This window comes from Odocoileus virginianus, chromosome 5 (genome assembly GCF_023699985.2).
Source record: "Odocoileus virginianus isolate 20LAN1187 ecotype Illinois chromosome 5, Ovbor_1.2, whole genome shotgun sequence".
In the NCBI taxonomy this organism is placed as follows: Eukaryota; Metazoa; Chordata; class Mammalia; order Artiodactyla; family Cervidae; genus Odocoileus; species Odocoileus virginianus.
The window spans coordinates 31,971,317-31,991,328 of record NC_069678.1 but is presented as its reverse complement, the minus strand read 5'-3'; the positions used below and the strand labels follow the sequence as shown (position 1 = coordinate 31,991,328).

General features: G+C 36.8%; 1 non-coding gene across 1 annotated transcript; it reads left to right on the top strand.

Annotated features, from left to right (window-relative positions):
- Positions 1-2,529: 2,529 nt before the first annotated feature.
- Positions 2,530-2,636, top strand: LOC139035412 (U6 spliceosomal RNA). The gene has a single exon (XR_011488059.1). It is a non-coding gene; the product is annotated as a U6 spliceosomal RNA (small nuclear RNA).
- The last annotated feature ends 17,376 nt before the right edge of the window (positions 2,637-20,012 follow it).

Sequence of the window (20,012 nt, the reverse complement as noted above, 5' to 3'; positions counted from 1 at the left end):
GCTTATTACTTACAAAGAAACATATTGTATCATGAATTCTCTTTCAATTCATACCTTTGTTTGCTGATACCAAGCCTCTTTTCAATCATTAGAAACAATAAATCACACTTGCACATTCCAAACTCCAAAGAGAGTTAAATATTTACAAAGTTCTGCATGGCAAATAAAGAACAATTCTTTGACGCAGGCTCTATAAGAATGATCCCTTTATAGATTTTTGGAGGACTCTATCAGAAATTTGGCCTGGACATCAGAGCAATAATTCTTCTGAACCTTAATGTTATCACTGCTTTTAACTTCTCCAAATCCATGACCAAGCAATACAAGTGAAACCAATAAGAACTTCTAATTAAACTAGTATTCTTCTAGATGCTAAACTTTTGATAGTACCAACTGCAATCACCTGGAAGACATAGAAGGGTGTGGTAGAAAATTTTTTTCTGCTTTCCTTCTGCCTTTCCCTGCTCCAGAATCAAATGGTAAGAAGTGTTCAACTTTTCAGGCATCCAATATTACCAGAAAATTCTAACTTTTCTGAATTTTTATGAAAAAGTATCTACAAAATCAAATATCCAAATAATAATGAAAAATATTATAAAACATTTGTGATCTATGGAATACTCTCACTGTTCAGCACTCTTGCAATATTCTCCTTTCCCCATGAGTTAGGTTTTGTTATTCCTAACATATATTAGGAAACTGAAGCACAAGGCCAACCACCTAGTAAGTGCTGTGTTATTACACAACTATTAGATTTCTGAACCCAAACTGCTTGTTTTTTCAGTATCTCATGCTTTCTAAACCTCTTCAAAGAAATTATTATCTGCTCTTTATTGAAAGTCAGTCATCTATAAGGAAGAAGTTATAAAACAGTTAGGACACATGAGGAAGACAGAGGAAACTCTGATTCTTCTTTTACAGTTACTAATGACCAGTTAGTCTCTCAGTCATATCCAAATCTTTGCAACCCCATAGTCTGCCCATGGGATTCTCCAGGCAAGAATACTGGAGTGGGTTGCCATTCCCTTCTCCAGGGGATCTTCCCAACCCAGAGTTCAAACTCAAGTCTCCTGCATTGCAGGCAGATTATTTACCATCTGAGCTATCAGGGAAGTTCAGTCTAATGACCAGGAGATGCAGCAAATAGTCTCTGGGCTTTCAGATTTCCTCCTAGGAAATCAACATTCTCCAGGGGATCTTCCCAACCCAGAGTTTGAACTCAAGTCTCCTGCATTGCAGGCAGATTCTTTACCATCTGAGCTATCAAGGAAGCCCAGTCTAATGACCAGGAGATGCAGCAAATAGTCTCTGGGCTTTCGGAAGTCCTCCTAGGAAATCAACATTTCCTCCTAGGAAATCACAAAATAGTGATAGCGAGAAGGGAACAGGTGAGGGTGGGGAAGAGTATCATATGGTAACTGATCTTGAAAAGAAGTAGTTTTTCATCCTTTCCAAGTGTGTAGTTTAGCACAGACCTTGGCAGATGGTATCAGAAAATTCAGAGAGGCTATGGAGAAATGATTAGGAAGATCCCAGCAGAGCCTTCGAACACATCCCTTGCTAGTTGCAAATCCAGCATTAGGCAGGGCTGGGCAGTTTCATGTTGTTGTTTAGTCGCTAAGTAGTGTCTGACTCTTGCAGCCCCATGAACTGTAGCCCCTCGGGCTCTTCTGTCTATGGGATTTCCCAGCCAAGAATACAGGAGTGGGTTGACATTTCCTTCTCCAAGGGATCTTCCTGACCCAACGATTGAACCTGTATTGGCAGGCAGATTATTTACCACTGAACCACCTGGGAAGCTGGGAAGCTTTATGTGCTTAGTCTATTAGTCAGCAACTCTGGTTGAACTTCCACTGTGGACTGGGTGTGTAGAGGCATGCGGGTTTATCTGGGAGAATAAAGGATCTGAAGAAACAGAAAATGTCCATGAAGTGCTTTGAGCTTTGTAAACAATGCTACTCTGAGGTGCCATCAGCAGTGAATGAGGTACTACAAGGGAGATGCTGTTTTGCTTATACCTGCAAGAGTAGTGACTGATGAACTTGACCCATCAGACAGACACAGTTTGTACTCTCACTGTCAGTAGTACACAAAGGCAAGGTCTTTATCTTAATAGCATTGTTAGCTTTCTTTCTATTCCATACCTTAAAGATTTTCACCTTTTGTCAGCTGCCCTGTGAGCTGTCTACTTCCTTTCATCCAAAGGCTTGCAATGAAGTGTTCTGACTTCAGTTAAGGTCTTGCCTCCTTCCCCTACTGTTGGTGCTGCTGCCGCTAAGGCGCTTCAGTTGTGTCCGACTCTGTGCGACCCCATAGATGGCAGCCCACCAGGCTCCCTGTCCCTGGGATTCTCCAGGCAAGAACACTGGAGTGGGTTGCCATTTCCTTCTCCAGTGCATGAAAGTGAAAAGTGAAAGTGAAGTCGCTCAGTTGTGTCCGACTCGTAGCGACTACTAGCTACCTCCTCGTCTTCCTTATACCTAACATTTACTTCCCGTGGACACTCTCAACATTAAACAGGTATGTCCAGTGCTTGCTTCCGCAGCACATATACTAAAATTGGAACGATACAGAGAAGATTAGCATGGCCCCTGCGCAAGGATGATACGCAAATCTGTGAAGCGTTCCATATTTTTAAAAGAAACAAAAGAGACCATAGCAAAAATCAACAAAGCTAAAAGCTGGTTTTTTGAAAAAATAAACAAAATTGACAAACCATTAGCAAGATTCATTAAGAAACAAAGGGAGAAGAACCAAATTAACAAAATTAGAAACGAAAATGGAGAGATCACAACAGACAACACTGAAATACAAAGGATCATAAGAGACTACTACCAGCAGCTCTATGCCAATAAAATGGACAACTTGGAAGAAATGGACAAGTTCTTAGAGAAGTATAACTTTCCAAAACTGAATCAGGAAGAAATAGAAGATCTTAACAAACCCATCACAAGCAAGGAAATCGAAACTGTAATCAGAAATCTTCCAGCAAACAAAAGCCCAGGACCAGATGGCTTCACAGCTGAATTCTACCAAAAATTCAGGCAAGAGCTAACACCTATCTTACTCAAACTCTTCCAGAAAATTGCAGAAGAAGGTAAACTTCCAAACTCATTCTATGAGGCCACCATCACCCTAATTCCAAAACCAGACAAAGATGCCACCAAAAAAGAGAACTACAGGCCAATATCACTGATGAACATAGATGCAAAAATCCTTAACAAAATTCTAGCAAACAGAATCCAACAACATATTAAGAAAATCATACACCATGACCAAGTGGGCTTTATCCCAGGAATGCAAGGATTCTTTAATATCCACAAATCAATCAATGTAATACACCACATTAACAAATTGAAAGATAAAAACCATATGATTATCTCAATAGATGCAGAAAAAGCCTTTGACAAAATTCAACATCCATTTATGATTAAAACTCTCCAGAAAGCAGGAATAGAAGGAACATACCTCAACATAATAAAAGCTATATACGACAAACCCACAGCAAGCATCACCCTCAATGGTGAAAAATTGAAAGCATTTCCCCTGAAATCAGGAACAAGACAAGGGTGCCCACTCTCACCACTACTATTCAACATAGTTTTGGAAGTGTTGGCCACAGCAATCAGGGCAGAAGAAGAAGTAAAAGGAATCCAGATAGGAAAAGAAGAAGTGAAACTCTCGCTGTTTGCAGATGACATGATCCTCTACATAGAAAACCCTAAAGACTCCACCAGAAAATTACTAGAGCTAATCAATGAATACAGTAAAGTTGCAGGATATAAAATTAACACACAGAAATCTCTTGCATTCCTATACACTAACAATGAGAAAACAGAAAGAGAAATTAAGGAATCGATACCATTCACCATTGCAACAAAAAGAATAAAATACTTAGGAGTATATCTACCTAAAGAAACAAAAGACCTATACATAGAAAACTATAAAACACTGATGAAAGAAATCAAAGAGGACACAAACAGATGGAGAAATATACCGTGTTCATGGATTGGAAGAATCAATATTGTCAAAATGGCTATACTACCCAAAGCAATCTATAGATTCAATGCAATCCCTATCAAACTACCAACAGTATTTTTCACACAACTAGAACAAATAATTTCACAGTTTGTATGGAAATACAAAAAACCTCGAATAGCCAAAGTAACCTTGAGAAAGAAGAATGGAACTGGAGGAATCAACCTGCCTGACTTCGGACTATACTACAAAGCCACAGTCATCAAGACAGTATGGTACTGGCACAAAGACAGAAATATAGATCAATGGAACAGAATAGAAAGCCCAGAGATAAATCCACGAACCTATGGTCACCTTATCTTTGACAAAGGAGGCAAGGATATACAATGGAAAAAAGACAACCTCTTTAACAAGTGGTGCTGGGAAAACTGGTCAACCACCTGTAAAAGAATGAAACTAGAACACTTTCTAACACCATACACAAAAATAAACTCAAAATGGATTAAAGATCTAAATGTAAGACCAGAAACTATCAAACTCCTAGAGGAGAACATACGCAAAACACTCTCCGACATAAATCACAGCAGGATCCTCTATGACCCACGTCCCAGAATTTTAGAAACAAAAGCAAAAATAAACAAATGGGACCTAATGAAACTTAAAAGCTTTTGCACAACAAAGGATACTATAAGTAAGGTGAAAAGACGGCCCTCAGATTGGGAGAAAATAATAGCAAATGAAGCAACAGATAAAGGATTAATCTCAAATATATACAAGCAACTCCTCCAGCTCAACTCCAGAAAAATTAATGACCCAATCAAAAAATGGGCCAAAGAACTAAACAGACATTTCTCCAAGGAAGACATACGGATGGCAAAAAAACACATGAAAAGATGCTCAACATCACTCATTATCAGAGAAATGCAAATCAAAACCACAATGAGGTACCATTATACACCAGTCAGGATGGCTGCTATCCAAAAGTCTACAAGCAATAAATGCTGGAGAGGGTGTGGAGAAAAGGGAACCCTCTTACACTGTTGGTGGGAATGCAAATTAGTACAGCCACTATGGAAAACAGTGTGGAGATTCCTTAAAAAGCTGGAAATAGATCTGCCATATGGCCCAGCAATACCACTTCTAGGCATACACACTGAGGAAACCAGATCCGAAAGAGACACGTGCACCCCAATGTTCATCGCAGCACTGTTTATAATAGCCAGGTCATGGAAGCAACCTAGATGCCCATCAGCAGACGAATGGATGAGGAAGCTGTGGTACATATACACCATGGAATATTACTCAGCCATCAAAAAGAATTCATTTGAATCAGTTCTAATGAGATGGGTGAAACTGGAACCCATTATACAGAGCGAAGTAAGCCAGAAAGATAAAGACCATTACTGTATACTAACACATATATATGGAATTTAGAAAGATGGTAACGATAACCTTATATGCAAAAAAAGAAAAAGAGACTCAGATGTATAGAACAGACTTGTGGACTCTGTGGGAGAAGGCGAGGGCGGGATGTTTCAAGAGAACAGCATCGAAACATGTATATCTAGGGTGAAACAGATCACCAGCCCAGGTTGGATGCATGAGACAAGTGCTCAGGCCTGGTGCACTGGGAAGACCCAGAGGGATGGGGTGGAGAGGGAGGTGGGAGGGGGGACCGGGATGGGGAATACATGTAAATCCATGGCTAATTCATTTCAATGTATGACAAAAACCACTGCAATGTTGTAAAGTAATTAGCCTCCAACAAATAGAAATAAATGGAAGAAAAAAAAAAAAACAGGTATGTCCAAAGTTTTTAAAGTTTAAGAAACAGAAAAAATATTGAATTTACAAATGTAGTAAGCATGAATGATGTTTCTCAAGCATTTCTTTAATTTGCAAAAGATCAACACTCTTTAAATATTTTTAAAAGTACATTTTAAATGTTTTTAATATATTTTAAAATATATTCCCAAGTACTTTTCCAACTACATAAAACAAGGCTCACTTACATTATCTTTGTTTAGAGAACCACTAGGTTACCAAAAAAAATCAGAAGGCTCAATATTGTATTATCACATTTTTCTATCATGTTGGCCCTAGCAGTGCTATGAAATGGATAATGCTAGATCAGCCAATGGATTTCATGCAAGTTGTAGCTAAGTTTTAATTTGGACTTTATACAAAGTTCATTTTAGGCCCTAATTACTTTTTGGCATAGGACAATTTTGTATTTGTGGCCTACAAACAGGCCATGCAATTCTGGTCATTCTTTAAAATTACCAGTAAACCCTTTGTGGAAAATACTCTGGAGAAAAACTTTGAATAGTTATGCTTCCTAACTCTTTCAAGGCAAATGTGTCCACTCCTATGACCTACATTATTTATCCAAAACAAGGTAAACTTACTATCAAATTATTATTTCTACCAATTGCAAAGATTGTATAAATAAAAATCAGTAAAATTAAGCTTTTTCCACTCACAAATTGTTTGAAATCCTCCTAAATCCCTAGGGAGACTCATCCTTTAAATCTTCATTCTGATAAATGTCAACAAGATTAAGAAAGATCATATAGTTTATAAACATATAGCTCCTACACATTTGTCAGGGCAATGTAATTATGTGGTCAAAGAAGGACCCAGATCCAGAATGGATTTTTGAAGTTTCATCAGTAGGTTTCTGAAAAGTAAGCTTCTGAGGAGGTGGATTGGGGAAATGATATGACAAAGGTTTAGAAAAACAAGATTTTATTTTATTTTTAGTTCATCAACATTTCCTATGAATACAAATTGATCATGAGAAGAAATAAACCCAGAGAACAAAGCCCTGCATTCAGGACTATTTTTGGGGGGAGAGGGGGGGTGAATTTCTACCTCTTTTAGGAAAGAATCTGAGATGCTGATCAGATTTTTAAAAGCCTCTCAGGCTAAAATAACTAAATTTCTCAGGTAAAATACCCCATATTTGGGGTTATGACTCCACAGGGCTAAGCTCTAGGAGTAAAGATATACCAGAAATAGTTCAACCTTTTCAGGGACTGAAGCATAGCTTCATATCATATTCATTTCTATTATTAGAATGAGATGATCTGGGATTGCTAGCGTTCCTAGGCTCTTGCCAAAAGAAAACATACAATTAATAAACTCTGTGATAACATTATGATATGCTTCAAATTAATTTACTATGTTTTCATCATCCAATTTTTAGCATAATCAAAAGTAACCAGAAAATATAATTAAAAACCAAGAGTAATAAGAGAAAACAGATTTAGAGCTGCAGGAGATCCAAATGGTGAAAGTGTTATATACAGACTTTAAGTCTTTATCAACATGCCCAAAAAGACAAAATACAACATTAAGAATTTTGACAAAGAGGTAGAATCCACAAAATAAAACCAAACAAAAATTCTGGACATGAAAAAGATAATAACTGATATTAAAAATTAAATACATGAATCTTAAACTATATTCTACACAGCTAATGATGAAATTAGTGAACAAGAAGCAATATTGGAATAAAATCATCAACACAAAACATGAAGAGATGAAATACAGAAGAGAGAGTAAAAGATAAAGGGGATACAGTGAGAAAGTCTAACTACTTATCATTGAAGTCCCAGAAGAACAGAAAATAATGAGGCAGAAAGTTGTTGAGCAAGTCTCTTTCAAAGCAGTTAAAATCAGCTAGCTTTAGCAGAATCTTCTGAAATAATCAATGCTAAAAGAAAAGAAAATTACAGAATTCTCAGTCACAGCCCAAGAATGTTATAACTAGTCTTAACTGCCATTTGCCTAAATTCAAAAGCAAACTATGAAAGTTATTTTCCTTAGTAAACAATTAACTAGAAAAAAAATGAGTACAAAAATGTATGGTACTTATATTAATGTTTTACTTTTCAGTGATAAAAATTATTTTGATATATTTTATATTTTTTACTTTAGAATTTGTAAATAAGATGCTTATTAGCCTGCAAAAATCCAAAGCAAAATGTATCCTACAATTGTGTCAAGTAAGCTTTCAAAAAACTGAAGTTTTGAGGAACAAGACACAGCAAACATTTGGTAAGCTCAGTTAAATATTCTTATCAAACTAGATGGGACCAAGAGGTAACTGAACTCTGGGGAATTTTTCCCAGTGATGTGGCACTGAGTAATCAATTAGAAATAAATTCAGTTCTTGGAAAAAATTTTAGTTGTAAAATACACTCAAATTTGACAAAATTCTGTCTCAAAAGATGAAGAAAAAATTTTGCAATTCCCAGGCTCTATAGAAAGATGTCTCCTGTTGAAGCCAATTAACCTAAATCTTACTTGAATTCTATCTGATATCAATTAAAATGTCTGAACTGGTATCTCCCAGCACAGGCTTTTGAAACTGAGGGAAATTCAATCATAAATTGCTTAACACACTTAACAATACATGTTTACAGCATACTGTGCCAACGTTATCTGAAAGGATTCCTTTATCTCTAAAAGGTGGGTTATTTACTACCCACTCACTAGTCAGATGAGGTCAATATTGGTAAAGTTTTTCCAATATTGTCTTAGTAAGATTCATTCCTAGACTAACTGAGATGAAGAAAAATTGATCTGATACACAATATTCCTGGATAATTGTGATTTATTTTATCAAACAGTAAATCATGCTCAAAAATATACAAAATTTCTTTCCAATTCCAACACATGGTAAAAGGTCACAAGATTCCCCAACAGCACTGTGTTGACTTGATGACAAAAACAGTACATCTTCTATATCATGCAGTAAGGCTATTGTTGTATAAAGAATGAAGCTAAATACTGAAATAATGATAGTGGCAACTCCACGATAACAGTGATTTAGAAAATTATTCTCTTTGGGAAGTTGAAAAATGTATTGAACTCCTGTCAGATCAAAGGGAAAAGAAAGTAGAATTCTGAGCAGAGGAAAAGTAAATAGCAAACCTAACCACAGAGCATAGTTCAGGACCAGCAGACAAAAGTCAACAACACTAAAACGAGAGTCCAAAACAGGGTTCACAAGTCAGGTCAAAAGTCAAGCTAAGAAAGGTAAGCACCCAGATCAGATCTTTTCCACACATAAGGGTAAAACTTGAAATGAATAAAGACATTGGGCAATCTGTCTCCTTTATAAGGAGAAGTGACAGATAGCCATGGTCTTTGGATGATGTCAATGTGGGTCATTAGGTCACTCTGCCCTGCATCAATCCAGGGGCCATATCTGGCACTTAAGCACTGGCAGGACAATGTTTTCAATGTTAGCTGGATGATATTAGGTGTAGAACAATCTCTCCTTTAATGCAAAGCCTTTTTAGTTGACAAAGTATTCTAGTCAACAGAAAAAGTGGATAAAACCTGCAATTAGAAGCAGTGTTTGTTGGATCTAAGTTAACAGACTCCCTATACCACGTACTTACTGTATATTTCTTGAAAATAAGCTGCAGAATAGAGAACCTACTCACATTCAGGTAATCACAAACAGGGACATTGTTGTTGTTGTTCAGTCACTAAGTCATGTCCAGCTCTTTGTGACCCCATGAACTGCAGCATGCCAGGCTTCCCTGTCCTTCACTATCTCCCGGAGTTTGCTCAAATTCATGTCCATTTAGTCAATGATGCCATCCAACCATCTCATCCTCTGTCTCCCCCTTCTCCTCTTGCCCTCAATTTTTCTCAGCATCAGGGTCTTTTCCAATGAGTCAGTCCTTTTCATCAGGTGACCAAAGTATTGGAGTTTCAGCTTCAGCACCAGTCCTTCCAGTGAATATTCAGGGTTGGTTTCCTTTAGGATTAACTGGTTTAATCTCCTGGCAGACCAAGTACTCCCTTAGAGGACAAATTCTACCTCTCACCTGTGGAAGGAATAACTGCTTACAACTTCCTTGTTTAATGGGCATGGACATTCAACCCAACACTCTGAAGGAAGGGAATGGATAAATTCTTAAGATTGACAATTCTACTTTTTATCATTTTTAAAAAATTTTGAGTAAGTGATAAAGTCATAGGAATTAAATTGTTTAAATTATAAAATGATACTATTAAAAAGATTCCTCCAACCCATCTGTCCAGTTCCACAACCATAATACTTGTACCACTGTACTCCACCCTGCAACAACGAACCATCATAATAAATTTCCTATTTGTTCTTCCAGAGATTTTGTGCATATAAAAGTGAATACAAATAAATTTTTCTCTAGTTTTATTTTTAAAGAATTCCACTTATTTTAACTTGGCTTCTTTTTGCTAAACAGAGTAGTTATAGCAGTTATGTTCAAAGACATTAAATAGTATTATATCTGAACATATGTCTGTATACTACCCTACATGCTTTACAAATATGTCATATTTTTGTAGAAATATTAAAATGTGGATATTATTATCATTATAAATATAATAAATAGTTGACACATAAAATCAGAAATTGCAATGTCCTCTGATTTCCTATGTTCTTCTCTACCTTCCTTATTGCTCACACTTGTGCTTATATCTTCTTTTTCCTTGTTAAGTCTGTTGTGATCCGACAACCAGCCTCACAGTTCCTTAACTTAAAGACTTTAACATAGACTTTGAAGACAGACAGACAGATCTGGACTTGAATCAACTTTCACTCTTCACTAGTTATGTGAACCTTGATTCTTTTCCTACCTCTCTGAAAGTAAGAAATTGGGGATGGACGAGGGTGAGTGTGAAAGTACACAAAATGGAAGCCACTATATGGATTTTTGCAACTAAAAATTTAAGATTCTCAACCATTAGTGGGCCTTCTTTTATTTAGTCTCCTTTTTATATATTCCTTGGTAGTTAACCCAAACCACTGTCATTTTTCCTTCTTACCTCCTTTATCACCCTCTTCATCAGTATGCACGCATGTGTGTGTGCTAAATCACTTCAGACATGTCCAACTCTATGTGACCTTATGGACTGTAGCCTGCCAGGCTCCTCTGTCCATGGGATTCTCCAGGCAAGAATACTGTAATGGATTGCCATGCCCTCCTCCAGGGGATTTTTCTTAACCCAGGGATCAAACCCGTATCTCTTGTGTCTCCTGCACTGGCAGGGAGGTTCTTTACCGCTAACACCACCCGGGAAGCCTCATTATCAGTATATTCACTTTAAATAAAACCACATAGGCAAGTGTGACATAAGAGAAAACATATATTTTGTCTCTGTCCCTGGTTCCTGACACAGAGCTCCTAAAACCCTTCTAATTCCCTGAGTGATACAAATGCCAGGAGCATCTTTTTTTTTAATAATTGGTTTTTTAACTCCAGTTCCTGACCCAAAGCTCCTAAAATCATTTGGAATTCCCTGGGTGACAAGATAATCACAACTTTCTTTTAGAGTAGGTCTGTTAATGATAAATCCTTAGTTTTCCTTTATCTGAGAATGTCTTGATTTCTGCCTTCATTTCTTTTGTTCTAAAGAGGCAACTCTCAGTGGGCTCCTGGATAATTTCAGGATGGGGACTGGTAAACAGAAGCACTGAGCTGTGATTAGGAGCTTGGAAGTCTCGGGCCCAACCCCATTTTCTAAAGAGGGGAGAGAATCTGGAGACTGAGTTAATAATTGCCCATTCCCACATGATGAAAGCTCCATAAAAATCCCTAAACTATAGGGTTTATAGAGCTCCCAGGTTGGTGAACACATCCATGTTCTAGGAGGGTGATACACCCTACTTCATGAGAGCTGAAGCTCTTGTTCTCAGGACGTTTCTGGGCCTTGCCTTCATGTCTCTTTATCCATATATAATAAACTGTTAATCATAAGTAAATGTTTCCCTGAATTTTATGAGCCATTTCAGCAAATTTTCAAATCTGAAGGAAGGCTGTGGGTAACCCAATTTTGCAGCTACATTGGACAAATTTGTGGCTCCTCTGGGGACCCATGACTGCAGCTAGTTTCTAAAGTGAGAAGTCTAGTGGGACTAGACCCTGAGCCTATGGAATCTGACACTAACTCTGACCAGTTATTGTCAGATTGAAATAAAGTATAGGACACTTAGTAGTTGTCTGGAAAGTTGGGAAATTGGTTCCTGTGAGGGAAAGAAAACCTCACACATTTGGTGTCAGAAGTATCCAAGGAAATTTCAACAAATTTAAGAGACTGAAATCATACAGAGTGTGTTCTCCAACCACATCAAATTAGAAATCAGTAAGAGAAACATAACAGGAAAATATCCATACTTGAAATCTAAACAACACAATAATACACAGATCAAAGAGAAAGTCTCAAGGGAACTTAAAAAAAAACAAAACACTGAACTAAATGAAAATGAAAATATATCAGAATGTGTGGGACACAATTAAAGCAGTGCTAAGTGAGAACTTTATAACATGAAATTTATACATTAGAAAAGATAAAAGTGTTTTACATCAATAATCTAATCTCCCACTTCGAGAACCTAGAATAAGAGCAAACCAAACTGAAAGCAAGCAGAAGGAAAGAAATAATAGAGATAAGAACAGTAATCGACAAAATTAAGAAGAGGAAAACAAAGAGAAAAATCAATGAAACAGTTATTTTTCAATGATCAATAAAACTGACAAATCTCTAGAAAAGCTAAAGTAAAAAGAGAAAAGATACAAACTCTAGATGCAAGTAACGAAACATAAGACATCACTACAGACCATGCTAACACCAAAATGAAAATGAAGAAATACTATGAATAAGTCTACATATGTAAAATTGTCAAAATAGATGAAGCAGACCAATTCCTGAAGCTACAACAACTGAACTAATCTGAACTAGATAATTCCAATATCCCTATAACTAATAAGGAATTCAAATTCACAACTGGAAAACCTCCAAAAGAAATCTCAAGGTGCATGTGGTTTCACTGGAGAGTTTTAACAAACCTAAAAAAGCAATTAATACCAATTCCGTATAATCATTATAAAAATCCATGTAACGGATTCCATATAATCCATTATAAAAAAAGAAAACTTATACCAATACTCCTCATTAACATAGACACAAATTCTTAACAAAATAGTATACAATAGAATTCAATCATATATAGAAAGAATTATACACTATGGCCAAGTGAGGTTTATCCTAAGAATGCAAGTCTCATTCAATATTTAAAAATCACCCCATATAATCCACCATATTAATAGGCTAAAGAAGTAAAATCATTTGATCTTATCAACTGATGCAGAAAAGACATTTAGAAAAATCAGTATTGTTTTCATGATAAAAAACACTCAGGGAATGAGGAATAGAAGGAAAATTCTTCAATTTGATAAAGAACATATATTTTTTTTAAAGTCTCTAGTTAATGATGAAAGACTAAATGTACACACCACCACTCACCACAACAACCACCATCTAGATCAGGAACAAAGTAATAATGCCATCTCACCACTATCCAACCTAGTTCTGGAAGTTCTAGCTAATAAGGAATTTAAAAGGCATAGAGATTGAAAAGGAGGAAAAAAAGTAAAACTGGTCATATTTTCAGATGACGTGACTGTCTATGTAGAAAATTTTAAAGAATCTTCAAAAGAACTTTCAGTATCTGCTAGTACTAACAAGTGGGGCTTCCCTGGCAGCTCAGACAGTAAAGCATTTGCCTGCAATGTGGGAGACCTGGGTTCAATCCCTGGGTCAGGAAGATCCCCTGGAGAAGGAAATAGCAACCCACTCCACTATTCTTGCCTGGAAAATTCCATGTACAGAGGAGCAGTAGGCTACAGTCCATGGAATCACAAAGGGTCAGACAGGACTGAGCAACTAAGTGGGTTCAGCAAGAGCACAAAAAATAAAATAAACAGAAAAATTAATTATATTTCTGTATGAACATACAGACACTGAAATTTAAAATGCAATACCATTTATAATTGCTCCCCAAATTAAAATACTTAGATATAAATCTAACATCAAGTACAGGACTTATATGCTGAAATTATGACACTTATGAAAGAAATGAAAGATCTAATAAATGGAGAGACATACCATATTCATAGATTGAAGTGTTCAGTCACTAGGTTATGTCTGACTGTATGGACCCTTTTCCAGGGTCCTCTGTCCATGGAATTCTCCAGGTATGAATACCAGAGTGGGTTGCCACTTCCTTCTCCAGGGGATCTTCCTGACCCAGGGATAGAACCTGACACTCCTGCATCTCCTGCACTGGCAGGCAAACTCTTTACCACTGAGCCAACTGGAAGCCCATTCATAAGATTGGAAGACAGCATAAAATGGTGTCAGTTGTCCCCAAACTGAGATGTAAAATTTAACACAATTCTCATCAAACATCCTCAAGATTTCTCATAAACATAGGCAAAATTGGTCTTAGATTAATACAGAAAGGCAAAGAAGCTGAATAGCTAAAGCAATTTTTAAAAAGTCTATTTGAATTCAAGACTTACAATATAGCTACAGTAATTAAGACTGTGATATTGTTAGAGGAATAAGCACACAGATCAATGGAACAAAAAGAAAACCCAAAAAAAGATGCCCACACGTATGTCCAACTGATTGTTGACAACGGCACAAAAACAGCTCAGTGGAGAAAAGAATGTCTTTTCAACAACTTGTGCTAATGTGATTGAATAGCCATAGGCAAAAAAAAAAAAAAGAAGAAGAAGAAGAAGAAGGAAAGGGAGGGGAGGAAGGAGAAAAAGAGGGAGAGATGGGAAGGAGGAGGAGGACTGGAAGAAAGAGGAGGAGGAGAAGAAAGAAACTTCACCAAAATTACTAAAATTTGTGCCAAAAAATTGCAAAAACTGTTCTTAAAAAGAAAACATAAAACTATAAAACTTTCAGAAGAGCATATACAAGAAAATCTTCAGAATCTAAGACTAGGCAGAAATCTTAGTTCAGTTCAGTCCTTTAGTCGTGTCCAACTCTTTGTGACCCCATAGACTGCAGCACCCCGGACTTCCCTGTCTGTCATCAACTCCCAGAGCTTACTCAATCTCATGTCAATCGAGCTGGTGATGCCATCCAACCATCTCATCCTCTGTCCTCCTCTTCTCCTCCTGCCCTCAATCTTTGCCAGCATCAAGGTCTTCTCCAATGAGGCAGTTCTTCCCACCAGGTAGCCAAATTACTGGAGTTTCAGCTTCAGCATCAGTCCTTCCCATAAATATTCAGGACTGATTTCCTTTAAGATTGACTGGTTAGATCTCCTTGCAGGCCAAGGGACTCTCAAGAATCTTCTCCAACACCACAGTTCAAAAGCATCAGTTCTTCGGTGCTCAACTTTCTTTATAGTCCAACTCTCACATCCATATATGACTCCTGGAAAAACCATAGATTTTACTAGATGGACCTTTGTTGGCAAAGTAATGACTCTGCTTTTTAATACACTGTCTAGTTTGGTCATAGCTTTTCTTTCAAGGAGCAAGCATCTTTTAAGTTCATGGCTGCAGTCACCATCTGCAGTGATTTTTGGAGCCCAAAAAAATAAAGTCTCTAACTGTTTCCATGTTTCCCAATCTATTTCTCATGAAGTGATGGGACCAGATGCCATGATCTTAATTTTCTGAATGTTGAGTTTTAAGCCAATTTTTTCACTATCCTCTTTCACTTTCATCAAGAGGCTGTTTAGTTCCTCTTTGTTTCTGCCATAACGGTGCATCTGTATATCTGAGGTTATTGACATTTCTTCTGGCAATCTTGATTCCAGGTTGTGATTAATCCAGTCCGGCATTCTGCATGATGTACTCTGCATATAAGTTAAATAATAGATTGACAATATACAGCCTTGATATATTCCTTTCCCACTTTTGAACCAATCTGTTGCTCTATGTCCAGTTCTAACTGTTGCTTCTTGACCTGCATACAGGTGTCTCAGGAGGCAGGTCAGGTGGTCTGGTATTCCCATCTCTTGAAGAATTTTCCACAGTTTGTTGTGATCCACACAGTCAAAGGTTTTAGCTGATCAATGAAACAGAAGTAGATGTTTTTCTGGAATTCTCTTGCTTTTTCTATGATCAAGCGGATGTTAGCAATTTGATCTCTGATTCCTCTGCCTTTTCTAAATCCAGCTTGAACATCTGGAAGTTCTCGATTCATGTACTGTTGAAGCCTAGCTTGGAGATTTTGAGCATTACTTTGCTAGCATGTGAAATGGATGCAGTTATGCAGTGGTTTGAGCATTCTTTGGCGTTGCCTTTCTTTGGGATTGGAATGAAAACTGACCTTCTCCAGTCCTGTGGCCACTGCTGAGTTTTCCAAATTTGTTGGCATATTGAGTGCAGCACTTTCACAGCATCATCTTTTAGTATTTGAAATAGCTCAGCTAGAATTCCATCACCTTCACTAGGTTTGTTCATAGTGATACTTCAAAGCTCTTAGACTTGATACCAAATTGAAAAATTGATAAATTGGGCTTTATTAAAATTTAAACTTTCATTATACTAAATATCTTGTTAATGACAAGCTACAGACTAGGAGAAAACACTTGCAAATCACATAACCAATGAAAGACTGGTATCATGAAGGACTGGTATCCAGTAACTAGAATGTGTAAATAATTCTCAAAACTAAACAGAAAAAAAAAAAATCTAGTTAATAGGCAAAAGACATGAAGTGACATTTCACTAAAGAGGATATACAGATTGAAAAAAAGTGAAAGTCACTCAGTCGTGTCCAACTCTTTGCGACCCCTTCGAATATACAGTCCATGGAATTCTCCATGCCAGAATACTGGAATGTGTAGCCTATCCCTTATCCAGCAGATCTTCCTGACCCAGGAATCGAACTGGAGTTTCCTGCATTGCAGGTGGGTGGATTCTTTACCAACTGAGCTATCAGGGAAGCCCCACAGATTGCAAATAAGCACACAAAAAGATGTTTGACATTATTAGCCATTAGAAAAATGCAAATTAGAATCACAACAGCATACACTGACACACCTATGAGAATAACTAAAATTAAAAACTGTGATAATTCCAGATTCTGGTCAAGATACAGAGAAACTGAATCACTCACACTTTGTCGATGGAAATGTAAATTGGCACAACCACTCTAGAAAATACTTTACCAGTTTCTTCAAAACTATAGCAACTAACATAGAGAAATTGCACTCTTAGGCATTTATCTCTGAGAAATGAAGACTCATATTCACATTAAACCTGTGCATGAATATTTGTAACAGTTTTCTTCGTAATAGCCCCAAACTGGAAATAACACACGGCACTTTATCATGTTATATACTTCGGGCAATTTAGTTATTTGTTCCATGTCCTTCTCTCCAACTAAAAATTGACATGTTTGAGATTTGAGGTCTTATCCACCTGTGAGAGGCAGTATTGAGTATGAAAGAATGACAACTCTGGAGCCAGACCACGTGGGTCAGATCCTATGTGGCAACTGACTGTACTTGACAAGTTATTTGATCTCTATGTGTCTTTATTTTCTCACCTATAATAATGATAATAATAAGGCACCTGCCTGCAAAGCACTTGGAACAGTTCCTGGCACATAGTAACCTCTCACCACATACACTTAGCTTCTGGCACTTGGCTTAGAGCCTGGGAAAAAGTAAGTGCTTTAATAAATGTCTTTTTGACTGAATGAATGAGTAAGAAACTGAATGAATGAATGATCATCCTCTTGAAATATTTTTCCACAACTGATTAAATTATTGCCCTTTTACTATCACTAGAAATCTAATCAAGGCCCTTATCATGTCTTATTATACTAATATAATAAGCTCTGATCTAATAAATGAGATAATGTTTAACATATTTAGCCCAGTGCCTGACACAAAATAAATACTCAGTAATTATAGCCATGATTAGATCACTACAGAATTGTGACTTCCTTCACAATTTGATTACAGGGAATCATTCTCTATTTGTTCTAAGAATAAAGTATAAAGTGAATCTATTAGCATAATATTTCAGGCCTTACAATTTGACTTTAATCTAGTTTCATGTACCAAAACACTGCTCAACCAAATATTAGCTATTAATTATATTTACTGTTTTTCTCACCAGATTCTTTTCAATATCCTGTATTCAAATTTCACCAAATTTCTATTTTCTGAAGAAGTTATGACTCTATCTGAAATGTCTTTTCTCTCTTCCTTACCTGACAAATATTTTGTTTATAGTAAAGCTTCCAAACCATCATCTATCTCTACATACCCATCCATCTATCTACACCCCATCCATTGTCTAAAACTTCAAACATTCATTTATTACATATCTTTTTTTGTCCAGAGGCTCATTAACATTTCTTAAGTTGTATTGAGGAAGAGAGGGAAAAGTGCTAAAGCCACAAGTTTTCAAAACTCTTGAAACCTGCACTGGTTTGTTTGGAATGTAAGTATGATAACTGAGTGCTATGTACAATAGATGTTAAAAATGCTTCAGTTTTTAAGAAGTAGGATGCTTACTTTTAAGAGGTCATAAAAAGTTGTCACATGAATCTCCGAGGAAATCCTAACTGTGTCTCTAAGGAAGGTATCTAAGCTGAATGTTAAGATGGGTAGCACCATTCTGATCCCTTCTTTTCCTTATTCTCTGACCCCCACCCATCCAGGAGCCATCCTCCACAACTGGGAGTGCATGCTGTCCAAAGCTCCCAAACACACACATCTGGGTCCACATTTCACTGTGTCCTTTCCACCTCTTTTAGCAAGCTTCACTCTTCTCCCCATCAAAAATTCCAATCCCACGGGTCCTATTCTCATTTATTTTAAATATTAATACCTTGATGACTAACACAACTCACAGTTTTTTCTCTGCATATATCCCTGTCACATCATTTGAGCACTTGAGTATTTTGAGGTAAGTCCTGGTTTGACTTTATAAATTCCAGCCAGGAATTTTACCTCATCCTTCAAATCGCTGCCACCAAATAGACAGTGCCAATGATGAGAATATAAGCTTTAGAGAACTCTGAGCCCAACTTTGTATAAACTTGACTTCATTTTGAAAAATAAAACACCAACCTAAAAAGGAATCAATCTGTATTCATTACATAATTGAACCAAATAATTCTTAGAGTAAAAAATACCACTCCCAAGGTATATAAATCTATGAAATTTTTTTTAAATTTACCAAATATTTTTATTTACTTAATTTTCTGTGTGGTAAAATTTTCTGACAGAATTTTGGCAAATGTTTCTAAATGTTTTTTCCATCAAATTTTTTTCCACACCTTTAATGAGCTAGTCTTTTTTTTTAATTAATGATTAGTCTGTAACCAAAATTGGTCAACAAAGGATTAGAATGCTCTTTCCTCAACTGATGTTAACCTTTAATTATTGTTTCACATTGACTCCCTATTTTACTGAATTTTTATATCCCCTTTATTCAAGAAGTTGAAACACAATCAAATTTTAAAATCTATGTCTTTGTTTTCTCTGTCTTTATATGTTCAATATTGTATCTGATTACATAAACATATTTACCAATTGCAACCTGAGTTAACTCCACAGATTCCCCCACTTCTTAACAAAGAACTTCCAGCCCCAGGCCAATTCCATGTTCCCAAACACCCACCCTCCCAAGCGGCCCCAAGGCCACTGATCCACAGGTAACCAGGGCTTCTGAGGTGATCTATGGGAGCTCATGAGACAATGCCTCTCTTCTACTTGGGTTAATTTCTAAGGATTGGAGTACTTAGAGTTGTTTCTCAGACTTCACTGTTTAGTGAAATAGATTTTTCTATTTTTACTTCTGCTCTTTCCCTGTCAAAAGAGAAACACTCCACTTTTATATTCAGAATCATTTTCCTCTTCAGTGTCTAAGGCTTTATGGCTCAGCTAAGCATAGGATCTGACTCTTTTTGGTTTTTGAATGAAGTTTCCACCCAGACCTGTTGAGCCTGTACAAACAGCTCTGTGAACTGCCCCAGGATCGCATCAGACATCCACAGGGCCTGAGCCTTAGAAGGAGCAGCCCAGGTTCAAGTTGATTCTCCACTAGGGGAATTAAAACTAACTGAAGGAATAGGACAAAAATGGGATGTATTAGACCCTCTTATAGATTCTTCCAGTTTAGAAAAGAACATCTGAAAATGATAATACCTTAACCCAAAGAAATAAATGTTTTAGAGCAAAACTTCCAACAAGGGGA